This window comes from Coregonus clupeaformis, unplaced genomic scaffold, assembly GCF_020615455.1.
Source record: "Coregonus clupeaformis isolate EN_2021a unplaced genomic scaffold, ASM2061545v1 scaf0220, whole genome shotgun sequence".
In the NCBI taxonomy this organism is placed as follows: Eukaryota; Metazoa; Chordata; class Actinopteri; order Salmoniformes; family Salmonidae; genus Coregonus; species Coregonus clupeaformis.
Window position 1 is genome coordinate 211167 of NW_025533675.1, and position 14459 is coordinate 225625.

Here is a 14459-nt window from a genome sequence, read left to right on the forward strand (position 1 = left end):
GTATCCGTTGCTATTGAGTTTGGGAAATCTAAAACGAAGACTTGAGGGCAGAAGCGCAAAATCCTCAAAGAGGGGGTGATCAGAACAGTCTAGGATACTGTTAGCTCTCCTCACGACTTGCTTTCTGAATGTCACTGAGAGCTGTGCCTGTTGCACCCTGATGACCATGCTGGCCACCAGTGGTGGTCAGTGCCGTTTAAGATGAGGGAGGACCATTTTTTTTTTTCATGAGCATTCATATTTCATTCACCCAGTTCAATGTAACAGCGATAGGTTTAGGGGACTACATGATAATCACATTTTCCCTATACCCATCATGAGGTTGCTACAACCTTGCCTATGAATGACAGTTTACAACGTAGGTGCACACAGGTCGAGAGACAAATTTGAGGTGACAGACTGTGACACATGGCCTGATATAGGGTGTAATCATTAGACAAATTCATGTATGTTTATCCATGTTTTGTTCCATTTGCTTCCGTTTTTCAAAATAAAAAATAAGAATAATTCCAAGCCAAACCGCTACATACAGCCTACATCGTTGTCACCATACTAGCTAAAGTAACGTCATAGTCAGCATAGCTAATACAACTAACACGTAAACCTGCTACAATCATGCAGTAACGTTACAGTGTACAGTCAGTAAGCAGTTACACCGGCAGGCCCCAGTGGCAATAAATTAGTCAAACCAAAAGCTTACCTTGACTTGGAAGAGTTCCAGTGTTGTGTTGGAAAGTCATAGCCCTACTAGCTAACATAGCATCCCTCTGTTTGAACAGAGTGTTTCAGTAGGCTAAACTAGCTAGCTGCATTTGCTAGCTAAGTAAGTGAAACTGAAAGTGAAGAAAAATTACAATCTCTCTCTCTATTTCTCTCTTGCTTCTCCTTTAATTTGTACAAAACTGTAAACTATTCTCTTTCTCTCTCTTTGAGTCAACTACTCACCAGAGTGTATGCACTGCAGTGCTAGCTAGCTGTAGCTTAGGGGGTGAGACCCATGAGCCTCCTAGGTTTTGTATTGAAGACAATGTACCCAGAGGAGGATGGAAGCTAGCTGTCCTCCGGCTACACCATGGTTCTACCCTACAGAGTGCTGTTGAGGCTACTGTAGACCTGTTTTAATAAATGTTTTGGTGACGTGATTATATTTAGTATAGTTTTATCTAAAAAGGATAACTTTTTTAATGTTTAACCATTTTTATTTTTATGAAATTCACTGAGGAGGATGGTCCTCCCCTTCCTCCTCTGAGGAGCCTCCACCACCCTGTCAAACCTATTTTTTGTTGCAAACATTAAGATTGCCAAACCAGGCCACCATCAAGAACATCAACATGGATTCAATAAATCTCCCGTAAAACAGTGTCATTGTCACATCTACTCCTGTTCCTCCCCTCCGGCGTGCGACGTCGCCAGAATACTAACCACCGCTCCTGGTATTCATCATTACGCACACCTGGCATCCATCATTCGCTGTCTCATTTCATGTTTGTTGTTTTATGAAACGTTTCACCTGCACCTGCTTCTCGACTCACAGCGTCATTGTTACAGTCATCATTGTCTTGCTGACATTAACAGAGTTCATCTTTCTCAGAAAAAAAAGCCGCTGCTGTCCCCTTTTAAAGATGGCATCTGTGTTCTCCTCAAACATCAACTTGTTGTCCAGCGCTATTCCCAGGTACTTGTAGGTACTGACCAGCTCAATGTCATGTCCCATGGGTTTGGGGTTCAGTAGCTGCCTTCTAAAGTCAGTTGCCATATCTTTAGTTTTGGAAACATTCAGTTGGAGGAAGCAATTCTCACACCATGACACAAAGTAATCTAGCACTGGCCCATGCTCAGACTCCCCATCCTGTAGTAGACTGACGATGACAGAGTCATCAGCAAACTTCATGATGTGTCTGTTTTGATATTTGCTACGACAGTCATTAGTGTATAGTATGTAAAGGAGAGGAGATAGCACGCAACCTTGTGGGGATCCGGTGGAGGACCAGAGCTGCTTTGACATGATGCCATTTACTCACACTTGTTGGGACCGGTCGGTAAGGAAGTTCACTATCAGCCCACAATGCTCACGTCCAGCTTGAAGTGGAAGAGGAGCTTTTGTGCTAGTATTTGTGCTAGACTGGATAGTATTGAAGGCCGATGAGAAGTCGATGAACAGAAGCCTCGCGTGGGTTTTTAGTCCCTCCAGGTGCTTGTAGAGGAGAGTAGGGTTAGAGTTGCGTCCTCCACCTCTCGCTTGGCCCTGTAAGCAAACTGCAGGGGGTCCAAGGAATTCTCAACCTGACGCAGTACATCCTTCTTGATTAGTTTCTCAAATGATTTAATCACCAAGGATGTCAGTGCCACTGGCCTAAAATCATTTAGCACCTTGGGGGATTTGCTTTTTGCCACAGGAACAACAGTAGCATGCTTCCAGAGTTTAGGCACCTTCTGCAGCTCGAATGACAGCATGAAAATGTGATGGAAAATTCCACTGAGTTGTTCTGCACATGACTTAAATACCTGTCCGCCAATGTTGTCTGGTCCTGGGCTCTTTTTAACTTTGGTCTGTCTGAATAGGCTGGTGACACTCTGGATGTGACATTTCCATCTTGGGAGTAGCAATTGTCCTCATACGCATCTCAGTAATTTCTCCACTAAAGTTCTGATTGTGAAATCTGAGATAAAAACCATTTAGCTCATCAGCCAGTCCTTTGTTTGAGTTAAAACCTCAACCTGTATCATCTTGTTTCCCTTGTCTTGTAGCCCAACCATAGTTCTCATTCCATTCTAGACAGCCATAAGATTGTTGCTACTGAGGTCAATAGTCTCCTTATATTTCAGTTTGGCCTTCTTAATTTCTGATCTCACTTCAGTTCAAAATTATATTTTAGCGGTCACATTGCCCTCATAGAAAGCAGTACTCTTCCTACACAAGAAGCTCTTCAATGACTTGATAACCCAAGACTTGTTGTAGGGATAGATAGTTACATTTTTGCTAGGGATCACTGTATCTTCACAGAAGGAGATTTAACTGCACACCACAACAGTGAATTCTTCTATATTGTTGCTAGAGTCTTGAAACACAACCCAATCTGTGCAGTCAAAACAGCCCTGCAACGCCAGATTGCTTTCATTGGTCCAAACTTCACGTCCCGCTTTTGCACTTTCTCCCTTTTCAGCACAGTCCTGTAGAGAGGCAGAAGATGCACTGTGTTGTGGTCAGATGAGCCGAGCGGGGCTCTCACTGTAGACTTGTAGGCCCCTCTGATGGAGCCATAACATAGTTCCAGTGTCTTGTTGAGGTGTGTTGGACAAGTGACATATTGATAGAAGTTATTCAGAGTTTTCTTCATGTTACAGTGATTAAAATGTCCTAAAATAATATTGGGGGCATCGGGAAATATAGATTGCAGTTTCTGTGTCACAGTATAAATATGATCAGCAGCATTCTTCGCGTTGGCCTTAGGTTGAACGTAACTGACCCTGATTAATATTTGGGGAAACTCTGTGGGATATAAAAAGGTCTTACCAACACTGACAGCAGTTCAATATCAGGTAGACATAGTCTATCACGGACAGTTAGATTGTTGCACCATCAGTGATTGATGTACAGTCAGACTCTGGCCCCTTGTGATTTCCCAGTCGAACTGCTGTCCCAGTCCAGTCGGAACGGACACCCAAATCTGTTCATCTCCAAAGATGAGTCCATGTCTGAGTCAGTCAGCCAAGTCTCATTAAAAAACATAAAACAGGGGTGTCTATACTCGTGAAGATGATTGACCTTTGCCTGCAACTCGTCTGTTTTATTCCTCAAGGATTTCACGTTCGCCATGATTATAGAAAGTAAAGGGATGCGGTTAGCCTGCTGCTGATGTTTAATACGTAATCGAACACCACCTCTCCTCCCCCGTTTGCGAACACGGCCAGCCTTTTCACGGTTCTGATCATTAATCCATTAATCGGTTGCCAACACATTCATGTGTTTCAGATGTGCATACCAAAAAAAAGTGTCAAGGGAAGCCAGTTTTGGATTTGGCATTACACCAATCACATCACATCAAGCCAAACGTCATTGACAGAAAAAAACTTGAATTGTTGCATCTCGTTGTGTTGTTGTCCTCCTCCGGTGGCTAGCTAGCTAAAATTGTCCCTTTTCTAAATTAGGGATGGACGGAGATAGGAATTTGGATTTGTGGTTTTACTTAATTATTCGTACCGGCCAATGATTATAACGGCGATTCTGATCCAACCATAAATTCATACATTGTGCCTCTGGCCTGAGAGGATGGAAGTTCAATATGTAGCTAGATGTAATAGGCTAATGTTAACTAGCTGGCAGTGGAGGCTGCTGAGGGGAGTACGGCTCATAACAAACCTGTGGTTTCCATGTGGTTGATACCATTCCATTGACTCCATTCCAGCCATTATTGTGAGCCGTCCTCCCCTCAGCAGCCTCCACTGCTAGCTGGCTAATCTCTTTGCCCATGAAAGGAAGTTAGGCTAGCGAGCAAGTGTTTTAGTCAGGTAGCCTAGGACAACAAAATCTAAACGTGTGCACTGTATGACAGGGTCATAGACCGTTTCGGCAACATGAAAGAGAGAGGGATGGCATTGACGTTTCTCTACAAGTAGGATGAGTCAACATGTTTTTTCTACTTATGCACACACACACACACACACACACACACGCACACACACAGAGAAATCGGGCCTATATATCACAGTGGCAAGGCATATGAACTAACATGTTATAAACTAAACAACGCAATAAACACAACACATAGGTTATAAAGCAAACAACGCTATAATCACAACACATAGGTTTTTTTTCTTGGCTTGTTTTCTTTGTAATTTGCGTTAACTCTCTGGTGTTCTAAATCAATAGTTGTTTAGTTGTCAGAAAATGTCGGAAACATTCATTTGATTGACCATGCTGTAGGTCATGCAACTGTTTATTACATGCAATATGCTTTGTGGACTCCACCGGACTGGTTTTGTGATGCAGTCCCCTGTAGCTCAGTTGGTAGAGCATGGTGCCTGCAACGCCAGGGTTGTGGGTTTGTTTCCCACGGGGGGCCAGTATGAAAATATATGCACTCACTAACTGTAAGTCGCTCTGGATAAGAGCGTCTGCTAAATGACAAAAAAAAATTGTTTTATGTAATGAAACAAAGGTGTGATTGAATTTATTCTGCCACTGTGTCTTCTAATTGTCTCGGCCTTAGGCCTATATATCACAGTGGCAAGGCTTATGAACTAACAGGTTATAGCAAATAACACAATAACACTTAGGTTGAAATATGGCTATTTTTTTCTTGACTTGGCTTCACCTGTGATTTTACCCACATGATGTGTGGGATGACCTCTGTGGTATTGGGGATTTTCTTTAGATGTCTGTAACAAGGTCATGTTCAGACATTTCTGTTTTCTCATGGAGGATCAGAGGATGAAATTGATCATTCAATCAAAGGAGAATGTTCTCTCACTCTCTGTTGTATGAGTTTGACATACCACACACATACCTGTATACAGGTATGCACGCACAGACACAGAGACAAAATACACAGACAAATACAGAACACAGACACACACACTCTCGCACGCACGCATACACACACACACACCCCTCTCTGTGTCAATTATTCATCAGACAGACTCTAAGACGATGATGACACAACACTGGGACAAACAGAGTGAGAAATGAAGATGGATGATTCTAGAAGGTGAGGGAAAAAAGGCAGATGGATGCAGCGGAACAGAACACACCTATAATTTTCTATCTCTCTTCATCTGTAACATCAAAGTGCTTGTGGAGGTTTATCATGGATGCACCAAAGGGAATAGAGCCATTTTTGATTAACCTTGTCTGTCATTCTATCTCTCCCTCCTGCTGCACCTTTATCTCTGCGACAATGTGCTGGTGCTCTTTTTTTCCAGGGGTCCTAACACCATTTCTCCTATGGCAAGCTGTAGGAGATTTACCAATGTGGTGCTATAAGTTAGGGTCAGTCACTTAGCCTTGAGTTCCACCTTAAGATTCTTGCCATATTTCAACCTATGTGTTGTGATAATCGTGTTATTTGCTCTATAACCTGTTAGTTCATATGCCTTGCCAATGTGATATATAGGCCTAAGGCCGAGACAATAAGAAGACACAGTGGAAGAATAAATTCAACCACACCTTTGTTTAATCACAAAACCAGTCTGGTGGAGTCCACAAAGCATATTGCATGTAATAAACAGTTGCATGACCTACAGCATGGTCAATCAAATTAATGTTTCTGACAACTAAACAACTATTGATTTAGAACACCGGAGAGTTACCGCAAATCGCAAAGAAAACAAGCCAAGAAAAAAATAGCCATATTATAACCTTTGTGTTGTGATTATAGCGTTGTTTGCTCGATAACCTGTTAGTTCATATGCCTTGCCACTGTGATATATAGGCCTGATTTATGTGTGTGTGTGTGTGCGCGTGTGTGTGTGTGTGTGTGCATAAGTAGAAAAAACATGTTGACTCATCCTACTTGTAGAGAAACGTCAATGCCATCCCTCTCTCTTTCATGTTGCCGAAACGGTCTATGACCCTGACATACAGTGCACGCTTTTAGATTTTGTTGTCCTAGGCTACCTGAATAAAATGCTTGCTTGCTAGCCTAACTTCACCAATGTTTTGTTGTTTTACTGTACTACTAGCCACCTAGCAATTTTATGAAGTTGGCTTTAGCTAGCCAGCTAGATAGGTTCCCAATCTTCCAACCTAATAACTAGCTGCCAAGCCATTTCAGGCTATCAATCAAGTTAGAGTAGCTTGTCTAAATATCTTAGCTGGCATGCCTGCTGGCAAGGTTGGTAGACTTTAGAAAAGCATTCCTTTCAATATTCTACCCAGATTTTAGCAAAGATGCAGAGAAGCATATTTAGTTTATTTAAAAAAATCACCAGCAGTCAGGTGGAAACAGACATCTCAAGAGGCATGCTTAGATATGCAGAAAAATAGTTGGTTTAAATGTAATCTGGCAATTTATGATAATATCATGATACAGTATGTGCCTGTATTGATGATATGTGTTATGATCCCATGTACTGTGCTGTAATTTGGATGTTAAGTCCCATTTTAAGGGGACTTTGAGCGGTTCTGGACCAGTTCCGACTGGCATTTTGTTATACAAAGGGCTCTGTGAAAGTCGCAGGGTCCAGTGCCTCATAGTGCCAGAAAGCCCCATCTGTCTGCTTTCCGCTACCACTCTGTCAGTGGAGCTGACTTGAAGTGTCAGATTTCACACCCCACATTTGCATAGGGAGTGACATGTCACATTTTCTGGCCTATCCAGACAAATAATCGATTTTATCTGCATCTGAGCGATGGAGCCCAGCCTGGGAGATGGCACATTAAACGGGACAGTCTAGCGAATCCAGCAATCATGGATTCTCATTGTGATATTCTCAGCCGGATTTCGAGCTCTCAACATGAATAAATACTAAATAATTTCGTAGAATTTAAACATGACCACTTTCTCTTGGTCACAGAGGGATGAAATCCCTTTGTGCATAAAGCTGAAATTGTAACGAGTCTGCAGACATTCAAATGGTGTCACTGCGTCGCTCAAAGGACGCTTGGTAGAAAATGTTCTGTCGTCAGTTACATGAAATGGGGCCAAACTTGTCCTGTCACCAAATATGATCATATATACAGTATTTTACAGTTATAAGAAAGGTGAAATCTTATAGCAAATCGTTTATAATTTGATTGTTACTATATTTAGAAAGCATTTCAGTAGCCCTATTCCCCCACTTTTGTTGAAATGGAAAAGAATCATATACATTTTATGATGTTTTATATTTTAATTTTTTCATAATATTTGTACTATGTACTTGAGCTTGTTTCCTCAAAAGTGAGTACTCAGCGATGTATAATTATTTTTTAACAGATAGTTGACTTCCAGACCTTTCTAGAACTATGCATTGTTATATGGCATTGTTCAAATCAAATCAAATGTATTGGTCACATACACATGGTTAGCAGATTTTATTGCGAGTGTAGCAAAATGCTTGTGCTTCTAATGCTTGTGTTGAATACTTGTTTCTAATTGGCTTGAAGGGCATTCTAGAGTGTGCATTATTTCCCTATAATTAAGCAATAAGGCCCAAGAGGGTGTGGTATATGGCCAATATACCACGGCTAAGGGCTGTTCTTTGCACGACGCAACGCGGAGTGCCTGGATACAGCCCTTAGCCATGGTATATTGGCCATATACCACAAACCCCCAAGGTAACTTATTGCTATTATAAACTGGTCACCAACGTAATTAGAGCAGTAAAAATAAATGCTTTGTCATACCCGTGGTGATAATGCCCGAGAAGCTGGTGTTTGGAGGATATATTGGCACAGGTTTTGTTAGGCCCGAGACAAAGTCGAGGTCCGGCAAACCGTGCCAATATATCCTCCAAACACTGGCTTCCAGGGCATTATCACTTTTATACAAATGGGTTACCAACATATTCAACTAATGATATACATATTTTCATCAAAAATATTATTTTGTTTAATTTATTCATACTATTTCATCCTTCCACAAGATATAGTCCTGACACAAATCTAGGATTGCTACCCAAGCCAGCTGGTCGTTCGTTCTATCGGTCTGGTTGCCAGAGACGCGAACCAGTCTTTTTGTTCTGTATCTATGGACGCGACCTAGTTGTTCGTTCTAAATGTTCCATTGCTATACTGGGCTGGCAACGTTCTTATCCCATGCTCGCTAGCTAGCCAACTATGGCTAACTTACGGTCACGTCAAACAGTGCAGCCAGAATAACAATAGTAGCTGCATGTGCATTTGTTTAGGCTGTTTTCTAGTGACATTTATTTGGATACATCCAGAACAATGAGCTAATGAGGCGCGATTTCGCCTGGCATAGAAAATGTGCTCTCTTGTCAGGACACTATTGTTCAGAGGAGCTAGCCAACAACAAACTGAAGCTGGAAAGACTGCAAACTAGCTGCCCTTCGTTTTGTATGACCTTTTTTCAATTGACATATCTTTGTATATATCCATAAAAATGATGCCAGCTGATGTCCTCTGTAGCTCAACTGGTAGAGCACGGCGCTTGTAATGCCAAGGTAGTGGGTTCGATCCCCGGGACCACCCATACACAAAAATTTATGCACGCATGACTGTAAGTCGCTTTGGATAAAAAGCGTCTGCTAAATGGCATATTATTATTATTCATGATTTCTGTCTCGTCCCGATACGTTCATTACTATAGTATGGGACAGCTGGAGATCGAATTTGAATATTGAAACAATGTTGCAAATGTCAGAGAGACAGACAGCAAGGTTTATACGAATCTCCACTACTATTAAAACTAAATGTTAGTCTAAAAGAAATGTGAGAAAAGCTATAGGACTGTTTTGCTAGCACAGACTGGAATATGTTCCGGGATTCTTCAGATGGCATTGAGGAGTATACCACATCAGTCACTGGCTTCATCAATAAGTGCATCGATGACGTCGTCCCCACAGTGACTGTACGTACATACCCCAACCAGATGCCATGGATTACAGGCAACATCCGCACTGAGCTAAAGGGTAAAGCTACCGCTTTCAAGGAGCGGGACTCGGATGCTTATAAGAAATCCCTCTATGCCCTCTGACGAACCATCAAACAGGCAAAGAGTCAAAACAGGACTAAGATCGAATCGTACTACACCGGCTCCAACGCTCGTCAGATGTGGCAGGGCTTGCAAACTATTACAGACTACAAAGGGAAGCACACCCATGAGCTTCCCAGTAACACGAGCCTACCAGACGAGCTAAATAACTTCTATGCTCACATCGAGGCAAGTAATACTGAAACATGCATGAGAGCATCAGCTGTTCCGGACGACTGTGTGATCATGCTCTCTTTAGCCGATGTAAATTATACCTTTAAACAGGTCAACATTCACAAGGCTGCAGGGCCAGACGGATTATCAGGACGTGTACTCCGAGCATGCGCTGACCAACTGGCAAGTGTCTTCACTGACATTTTCAACCTCCCTGTCTGAGTCTGTAATACCAACATGTTTCAAGCAGACCACCATAGTCCATGTGCCCAAGAACACTAAGGTAGCCTGCCTAAATGACTACCGACCCATAGCACTCACGTCTGTAGCCATGAAATACTTTGAAAGGCTGGTCATGGCTCACATCAACACCATTGTCCCAGAAACCCTAGACCCACTCCAATTTGCATACCGCCCCAACAGATCCACAGATGATGTAATCTCTATTGCGCTCCACACTGCCCTTTCACACCTTGACAAAAGGAACACCTATGTGAGAATGCTATTCATTGACTACAGCTCAGCATTCAACACCATAGTGCCCTCGAAGCTCATCACTAAGCTAAGGACCCTGGGACTAAACCCCTCCCTCTGCAACTGGATCCTGGACTTCCTGACGGGCCTCCCCCAGGTGGGAAGGGTAGGTAACAACACATCCGCCACGCCGATCCTCAACACGGGGGCCCCTTAAGGGTGCGTGCTCAGTCCCCTCCTGTACTCCCTGTTCACTCATGACTGCATGGCCAGGCATGACTCCAACACCATCATTAAGTTTGCCTATGACAAAACAGTGATAGGCCTGATCACCGACAATGACGAGACAGCCTATAGGGAGGTCAGAGACCTGGTCGTGTGGTGCCAGGACAACAACCTCTCCCTCAACGTGATCTAGACAAAGGAGATGATTGTGGACTACAGGATAAAGAAGAGGACCGAGCACGCCCCCATTCTCATCGACGGGGCTGTAGTGGAGCAGGTTGAGAGCTTCAAGTTCCTTGGTGTCCACATCACCAACAAACTAACTGTGGTGAGTGATTTGAAGGAGTCAGGCTCAGGAGGGCAAATCACAGAATAAAAGGTTTATTCTGTAAACACAGCAGTATGCAGCAATGCGTCAAACACTCCAGTGCGGAATACAGGCGCACGGAAAAACAACGAGGCACACGGGTGAATATCCCGGCGATACAAAATACAAGGAGCTCCACTGAGCTAATCTAACCTCCACAATAAACAATCACACACAAAGACAAGGGGGCAGAGGGAACACTTATACAGGTACTGATGAGGGGATATGAACCAGGTGTGTGTAATAAACAAGACAAAACAAATGGAATGATGAGATGAGGAGCAGCAGTAGCTAGAAGGCCGGTGACGATGAACTCCGAAGCCTGCCCGAACAAGGAGAGGAGGCAGCTTCGGAGGAGGTCGTGACACTAACATGGTCCAAGCACACTAAGACAGTCGTGAAGAGGGCATGAAAAAACCTATTCCCCCTAAGATTTGACATGGGTCCTCAGATCCTCAAAAGGTTCTACAGCTGCACCATCGAGAGCATCCTGACTGGTTGCATCACTGCCTGGTATGGAAACTGCTCGGCCTCCGACCGCAAGGCACTACAGAGGGTAGTGCGTACGGCCCAGTACATCACTGGAGCAAGAGGAAGGCCCTATAGATTGTCAAAGACTCAGCCACCCTAGTCATAGACTGTTCTCTCTGCTACCACACGGCAAGTGGTACCGGAGAGCCAAGTCTAGGTCCAAGAGGCTTCTAAACAGCTTCTACCCCCAAGCCATAAGACTCATAAACATCTAATCAAATGGCTACCCAGACTATTTGCATTGCACATTTATTTGTGTGATTCTTTTTGGTATTCATTCTTAAAACTGCATTGTTGGTTAAGGGCTTGTAAGTAAGCATTTCACTGTAAGGTCTACACCTGTTGTATTCGGCGCATGTGACAAATACAATTTGATTTGATATGTTTTTTATAGTGGAAATCAAGTTGATCAATTGTCTGGCTGGGCTGATGAGACAGTGGATTGCACAGTCAGAAGGAACAGAGTAAATAGGCATTTTAACGTCATAGATTTAGCTGGAATGCGGTTTTAACCAATCCGCATTCAGGATTAGACCCACCCATTGTATAAGATCTGATATACCACGGCTGTCAGCCAATCAGCATTCAGGGCTTCAAACCACCCAGTTTATAATGCACATTATATCAGCACGTTCGAATTCAATTGCTATAGTTCATTCTTACATGTTCTATGTTTGAGCTGCTTTTGAAAGCAAAAGTCGATTTGAAAACATCTTACAATTAAGTCATTTAGCAGACGCTCTTATCCAGAGCGACTTACAGTTAGTGAGCGCATACATTATTTATTTTTCATACTGTCCCCCCGTGGAAATCGAACCCACAACCCTGGCGTTGCAAACGCCATGCTCTACCAACTGAGCTACATCCCTGCCGGCCATTCCCTCCCCTACCCTGGGCCAATTGTGCGCCGCCCCATGGGTCTCCCAGTCATGGCCGGCTACGAGAGAGCCTGGATTCAAACCAGGATCTCTAGTGGCACAGCTAGCACTGCGATTTAGTGCCTTAGACCACTGCGCCACTCGGGAGGCATTGGCATTGTTTAATTCTTTTTTCATAATAGCAAGCTAGGACTGATGGTTTGGTTAGCTAAACTAACAAGTCTGTTTGTTTGGTTACCAAGGCAACTATTGTAGCTATCTAGTAAACTTGCTAGCTACTTCAGTGGATGTTGAACATATTTCTACCTGCAAATGAAAAAATGTATAGCGGCAAATGTGTTAAATTATAGCCATGGTAAAAAGGGATAATCAACTCATGGCTCTATGAGTTCTCTGGAAAATAATGCAACTCGTGGCTCTATGAGTTCACTGAAAAATAATGCAACTCCGTGGAAAGTCAGTTTCACTCCACTAGCACATTACATTTATAGAACGCATAGCCCCTTGTTGATTATCCCTTACTTGTTTATGTATTTTACATTTTAGTCATTTTGCAAATGCTCTTATCCATAGCAACTAGGGTTAACTGCCTTGCTCAAGGGCACATCGGCAGATTTTTCACCTTGTTGATTTGGTGATTCGAACCAGCGACCTTCACGTTACTGGCCCAACACACTTAACTGCTAGGCTACCTGCTGCAAAAAATATTTACTTTTGGGTATGTCTATTTAGGCGGAAATCTACATTTTGTCAAAATGTTCAATGACAATTGAACAGGTAAAGAGGTCTGCTTTGATAACCTATGCAGAAAAATCGACATATTTTTTTTTCTTTTACATAGAATTAGGCATAATGACTGAAATGTTTGAAAAATGCTAAATTCTTCCATCCCCTCTTCACCCTAGACCTGGGGCATGACACATACAAAAGTTGTTAGTCTTGCTAACTGGATGTAGCTAGCAGTGACGAAACTGGCTGGTGGCTAGAAATGACAATGCATAAGCAATTAACTCAATAACAACTCCTGCATGACTTTATCTCCAACAGCATACATGATAAACATCACATATTATTATTCACTGTTAGATACACACACAAATATAGCTAATGCACTCTCTGAGCACAGACACAATGTCAAGGTCTGGTGAACATGTCCTCATCTCTGATTGAAGGTCGAACATTTGCGTGAGTCCTCTATAGCTCAGTTGGTAGAGCGTGGTGCTTGCAATACCAGGATAGTGGGTTCAATTCCCAGGACCACCTGTATATAAAATGTATGCATGTGTGACTGTAAGTTGCTTTGGATAAAAGCATCTGCTAAATGGCATATACTGTATATATATTAGGCTCAGGACCTGAACTGTCTCCTGGTGTAGGTTTGGTTGGCCGTGGTAGCTTTGTAGAAAGTGCAGCCCTGAGTGTTTGCATTTTGTGGTGAAGTACTTCGTATTCATCCCTTACTCTGTAAAACACTGTCATGAAGACAGGGAACTGGGCCTCCTCACATCTAAGCCCTATTATGGTTTGTTCACTTGCCATTCGCTGGAAGGCTTAATTCTTTAGTTTCATGTTCTGGTATGCAAACTTGTAGTTGTGCAGCTGGCTGACCTCGCAAGACTGCCACAACATTCTACATTATATCTCCATACACAAGACAGGTAACAAGGAAATAGAAAATAGACCCATGATTGTAGGACCCTTTCCTCTCTCCCAAGGCTATGGTAGAAATGGCTTTCAATGTGTGTGTCAAATGCTTCCTCCACCTACATTGATGGCCTTCAGTCTGACCATACAAAAACTGCTGTGTGAGGATGAAGCAATTTCTGTGTAATTATGTCAATTCGTTTCACACACCTGGCTCTACAGACATTGCTTTTCATTACATCAAGGACATAAGATAGAGGAAAAACAGACAAAAAGAGTATATAATCAAATCCCACTCAAATCTGATCATGTAAAAAAATACATTGTTGGGACTGAAACCCTAACTAATCATACACTGCAATTTTCCAATTGTATGGTACTCAATTACCTTGTTTTTGTATGGCGATAGATCTAGGAAATGCTAACACTGAAGTTTGGAATCAATTTCTGGAATTGCTCTAGTCCTGTAATTGTCCAGTCTTTGTCACACATATCCAGCCCAGAATGGAACATAATAACATCACAATTATT